This window comes from Prunus dulcis, chromosome 4, assembly GCF_902201215.1.
Source record: "Prunus dulcis chromosome 4, ALMONDv2, whole genome shotgun sequence".
In the NCBI taxonomy this organism is placed as follows: Eukaryota; Viridiplantae; Streptophyta; class Magnoliopsida; order Rosales; family Rosaceae; genus Prunus; species Prunus dulcis.
Window position 1 is genome coordinate 23483341 of NC_047653.1, and position 6000 is coordinate 23489340.

Sequence of the window (6000 nt, forward strand, 5' to 3'; positions counted from 1 at the left end):
AAATACTTGAAAAATAAAATAAATTTGAACCAAAACATAGCTGATCAGATAGTAACAAAGAAGAGGGGAAAAAAAACATAACTAATTACCATGACAACAACAATAAACGAAAATTAAAGACTTTCAACATTTCGTTTCATTAATATGTAGGCTGTTGATGCCCAAAATGGGATTCAAGTTAGATAGATGTGGAGTGGTGGATGATGTGTGAATACGTGAGCCTTCTGCATGTGTATATGCCTTCAGGAGGTAAGGCAAGAGACTGCCTTCGGTAGTCAATGACGTTCAGCATAAGTAAAGTAAATAAGCATGCAGAAGACAAGGTATACGTGGTTCATCAGAATAATGGGCTACGTCATGATGTTTGCATTATGATAATGTATGTTTACATTTGTACAAGGGGATTAGACCCGAAGATAAAGAGAAGAAGGCCTAAGGTACAAAGGTCCAGAGTCCAAGGCCCAAGGGTCAAGACCCAGAAGTCAAGACCCTTTTCTAAGTGGAGAGTGGTCTTCTTTTCTAGGTGAAGGGGAGTCTCCACATCTTGTAGTATTCCAATGCAGGAATCTTAACATTGCCTTTAGTTGTGACTTGTGGCAAGGCTGCTTTGGCTAAGGTGACGACCTCTCAAACCATGGCACGTAGCTGATCTTGCTTAGCTAGTTGCTTGATTAGTCACTGTACCAATAGTAGTCCCCCAAGTTCGAGAGTAAGAAGGTATTTCTTGCTTGGGGATTTGTGATTTTAAGTGCACTAGCTGAGCAACACTATAGTTCATCTTTCAAGCCGTATAGTGCACTATCCTCACTCTCCCATGTCCCCGGGTAGGAAGGACATTGGAGGGAGAAAAGTTGGAACAAAAACTCAGGTGGTTTGCAAGTCCCCCATGCGTTATGTAATTGTGTCTAAGGGCATGATACTATGCCGAAAGGCGAGGGTGCTGAAGGGCATCATAGTATGCCAGAAGGCAGGGGGTGCCGAAGGCACAAGACTTGCATGTCGCAAGACAAAGTGCTGAAGGCACAAAACTTGCATGCCGCAAGAGAATGTGCCGAAAGGACAAGGGTGTTGAAGGCACAAGACTTGCGTGTCACAAGGGAATTGTCGAAGGGCAAAAGACTTGCGTGTCACAAGGTTGGGTGCCAAAGGGCAAATTTGCAAGTCGCAAGGTGATTGCTGAAGGGCATGGTTGCATGTCGCAAGGTAATTACTGACAGGCAAACTTGTGAGGTGCCGAAGAGCATCATAATGCTCCAAATGGCAGGGGTGCTGAAGGCACAACACTTGCATGTCGCAAGTTAAAAGTCGAATGGCATGAGGGATGCCAAATGCGCAAGACTTGTATGTCTAAAGATAAGGTGCCGAAGGGCATCATAGTAAGCGGGAGGCACAAGATTTGCATGTCATAAGGTGGTTGCCGAAAGGCATGAGACTTAAGTGACACAAGGTGACTCCCGAGGGACACGTGGGCCGTGCAAGCATCTTCTTCTTGATCGGCACTATGCTTGCTGATCGGCAGGATGACATCATGTACTTGTCAAGTGAGAGTCCCTTGCATGATCGGTACGGTGCATGCCGATCGGCAGGGGTGACATCACGCGGATCGTGTGAGCAAATTGCAAAGACAAGGTGCCAAAGGGAGTCAGGATGCCGAAGGCGCAAAACTTGTATGTCGCAAGACAAGGTGCCGAAAGGCATGGGGGTGCCAAAGGCACTTGCATGATACTTGCGTGTCGCAGGGAAATTGCTAGAGGTTATGAAACTTGGTAAGGTGTTGAAAGGTACGGGGTGCCAAAGGCACTTGCACGAGACTTGCATATAGCAAGGAAATTACCAAAGGGCATGAAACTTGGCAAGGTGCTGAAGGGTACAGGGGGCCGAAAGCACTTGCATGAGACTTGCGCATTACAAGGAAATTGTCGGTGGGCATGAAACTTGGCAAGGTGCTAAAGGGAAGAAATGTAAATGTGCAATTTTTTTTTTTAAACTATAGCATTTACGGGTCATTACAAAATTGGTATGTGTTGCTGACCTTGAAAAGTGACGGGCCCATGTAGCCCAAAAGGCTTTGAAAAAGGGAGCTTCTATAGTGAGTGGGAAGTTATAAGGGGTGTTTTTGAGGGGTATGTAAGAGCCGTTGGATTTCATCCAACTGTGAGTTTTTAAAAGAGGGTGCATGTAGAATCGGGTTGAAATCTAACCCGTTAGAAACCCAACTTCAGTTGTTCCCCTCTTTCCCTCTCTGTGAAAAACTGAAGAACACAATCCTCTCTTTTTGAATGTAAAGCAAACCCACAATTAGAAGGATCCAAATCTCCCAAAACTTATAGTCACTCGATTGTCATTAGCTCGTTGGGAGGCCTGCGATCTATGGTATCCTGGGTATTACGAAGAGTGGCTCTTACCTAGCTGTTGCCCTGTTTTGATTCTATGGCTCAAGTGAAAACCCCTTCTGTTTTTCATTCAGCTGACAAGATTCCAGATGAAAGCAAAGTAGCATATCTCTTTTTGTAGCTAGAAGCCGCAGCAGCAGTTGTTCCTCGATTTTGGTAGAGATGGAGTCTCAAATACCAAAGAGTCTTCTCTAATGTCCACCACATTCTTTCCAGCTGACTGACTTCAGAGGTCCCGATTGATTTTGAGAGGTAAGTTCACTTGCTGGATTGATTTTATTGGGTTTGGTTTATTTTTTGTGAGGGTGGGAAATTCGTCATTTGTGGCATCAATAATGCGTCATTTTTGGAATCAATAATGTGTCATTTCCTTATGAATATTCAATATACTTAGTTCATTGTTGTTGGTCGGGGTGGAAAATTATGAAATGTAGGTAAAAGAACCTAAACTTAGGCTTAATGACATTAGGAGTAAGCATTTGGAGAGGATATTGGGTGAAGTTCTGTAATTGGTGGTTTGAATTACATTTGTGTTCTTAGTTGAACATGTTGGTTCTAATGTTATTTTTACCAGATTATTTCACAAGAGATGACGTAACTTTTATGAAATTTTGCTTGCATTTTGTGTAATCGGAAGTTAGGCTATGCGTATTTTGTGTCAATTTGGGCAATGTTTTGTGTAAGTGGAATGCATTGATATGTTGTGATGCAGTAATGACTGATTAATGAATGAATAATTGCTATGCAGTAATATAGAAGTGGATCAATAATATACGTAGATAAAATGTCTGGGGGCTCAGAGAGTGATGAATGTGCAACAGCTAATGGGAGGGTTTATATTCCTGAAGTAAGAAATGAGGAAACACCAGCAGTTGGGATGAAGTTTGACTCGCTTGACCTCGTTTACAATTTCTATAATAGATATGCATTCTTTGCTGGCTTTGGTATTCGACTTCATTCCAGCTTTTGGGGAAAAAATAAGAAAGAGATTTTGAGGAAAGAATTTGTATGTTGCAAACAAGGTGCATACAGGAGGGATGAAACTCGGGAGAGAAAAAGACAACGGGGAATAAGTAGATGCAATTGCAAAGCTAAGATTGTGGTTGTGAAGACAAATGGGAGCAAGAAGTATACCATATCTCTTTTTGCAGAGGGACACAATCATAAGATGACACCCTCAGAAAGAATGCATTTATTGAGATCACACCGTCATATTTCAGATTCTACAAAAGTACTCACAAAACAGTTGGGTTCAGTTAATATTCCCATTCATCAGAAGGTAAGTATTTTTGAGGTGCAATCCGGAGGAATGGATAAAATTGGTTTTATCAAAAAAGATATCTACAATCTTGAATGTAGTGTGAATGGGAAGCTGAGGAACCACGATGTTGAACTAGTGACCGAGTATTTTATGGCTGAACAGAAAAAAATGAGGCTTTTTATTTCAAGATTGAGGGAGATGGCCATGACAGGTTTAGTCGATGTTTTTGGGCAGATGCAACTTCTAGACGGGCGTATGGGTTTTTTGGAGATGTTGTTGTATTCGATACCACATTCAACACGAATCGATACGACTTGACATTTGCACCAATGTTGGGAGTTAATAACCATGGTCAGACAATTGTTTTAGCATGCGCATTTTTGAGCAAGGAAACGACTGAGTCGCTTGTTTGGATGTTTGAGGAGTTTAAGAAAGCCATGCCAGGTGGGGAACCTAAAACGATCATTACAGATCAAGATGCGGCAATGGCCATAGCGATTTCAATAGCCTTCCCGACTACATTTCATCGACTTTGCATATGGCACATCACATCAAAGTTCTATGTTAAGTTACCACGTGACGCTTATAATGAGTATTGGCGTGAATTTCAGAAAGCCATATGGGATACTGACAATAAGGATGAGTTTGATGCAAAATGGAATATTGTGGTTACAAAGGCTGGTTTGACTGACCATCCATGGCTAAGTTCAATGTTTGATTTAAGGGAATCTTGGGTTCCAGCCTACGCACGACAATTTTTGCCGCTGGAATGTCAAGCAGCCAAAGAGCGGAAGGTTCTCATGGTTTTTTCAAGCAATACATATCAAGGAGAAATTCGTTGATGGATTTCATAATACGATTTGAGAGGGCACTTTCTCATCAACGTGAAAAAGAGTTAGTTGTTGATCACGTAGATGCATTTGAAGTGGCTCAATGTCTTCTACCGATGCCAATGAACAAACAAATGGCTACCTTGTACACAAGGACAATGTTTCAAAAGTTTGAGCAAGAACTAATAGAAAGTACAGCATGTTTCCTAGAGCTCAAAACAGAGGATGCTTGTAAAGTTGTCTTTAACGTGAGCGAGAGGAAAAATTGGGAAACAAGAGTGGCAGAAGTCGTATATGTCAAAGATTCTGACCACGCATCGCGTAGCTGCAAAAGATTTGAATTTGTTGGAATTATTTGCAAGCACATCCTAGCATTGTTCAGAAGGGACCAGATTGAATATATGCCCGAAAAATATATTTTGAAGAGGTGGAAGAAAACTGCGAAATGTGGATTGGTGTCGATGCAAATGGCAAAGAAATTAAAGACTGTGTAGATCCTGGCCTTCTAATAAAGCGGAGTACAATGTCTCGACTTGCTTCAGATGTGGTTGAGGATGCATTAATGAGTGAAGAAGGATGTGAGGTACTGTCAGAGACTCTAAAAAGTTTGCAGGTGAAGTTGAAGTTGTTGAAGGATGGACCAAGTAATAACGAAGTTGGAGGGTCCAGCTCTCAAACACAATATATGAAAGACCCTAAGAGAGGGAGGTGCAAAGGAAGGTCGAAAGGAGTAACGGGAGCAAAGGAAAAGGCAATGAAGCGAGGGATTAGACACTGTCGGGAGAGTGGACACATTGGTCATGATAGAAGACAATGCCCAGCCTTGAACACACCGTAAGATGCTAACACTATTTGTAATAGCATCTAAAATTTGAATAGGTAAAATTTTTATGTGCTTGTGTTTGATGTTTATGCAGGACATCACCGTCGAACAACAACGAATCAACTCCAATACATCGTAGTGACCCATTATTCGACGATTTTGACAGGATGCACGGACCAAGCGAATGATTTATATTTGTATTAGACGAAATGTGGTTGTTATGAAGATTAATGATGAGGTGAAGTTTTATAGATTCAGTTTTTGAATATTATTGTGTTTTTGTTCATGTCCACCGATGAGCTCTTACTATGTCCACTGGTAATTGAAATGAAAATTTGCTTGGTTTCATTCTTCCATGAAATTTGGAGACATGTTAATTTTACGTCTTCTCCCTATTTATAAATTTTCAAAGACATTTGATAAAGTATGAAATTTTGAGTTATGTGAAGAAGCAATGACTTTTACCATGTAAAATGGCCAGTTTAGGGTGAATTATGCTTTAACAGAGATTCATTTTTCAAATCCTCAGGCTAATGCAGCATTTCCAGCAGTTACTCTGTTGTTTCCATTACCAGGAATCATTTCCAGCAGTAGCCACTTTTTCCAACTGGTTAATAAGGGCACGATTTTGTACACTTTTGTAACTGAAGGATACTTGAAGCACTTTGTTGGAACAGAGCAAATAGAAAGCAG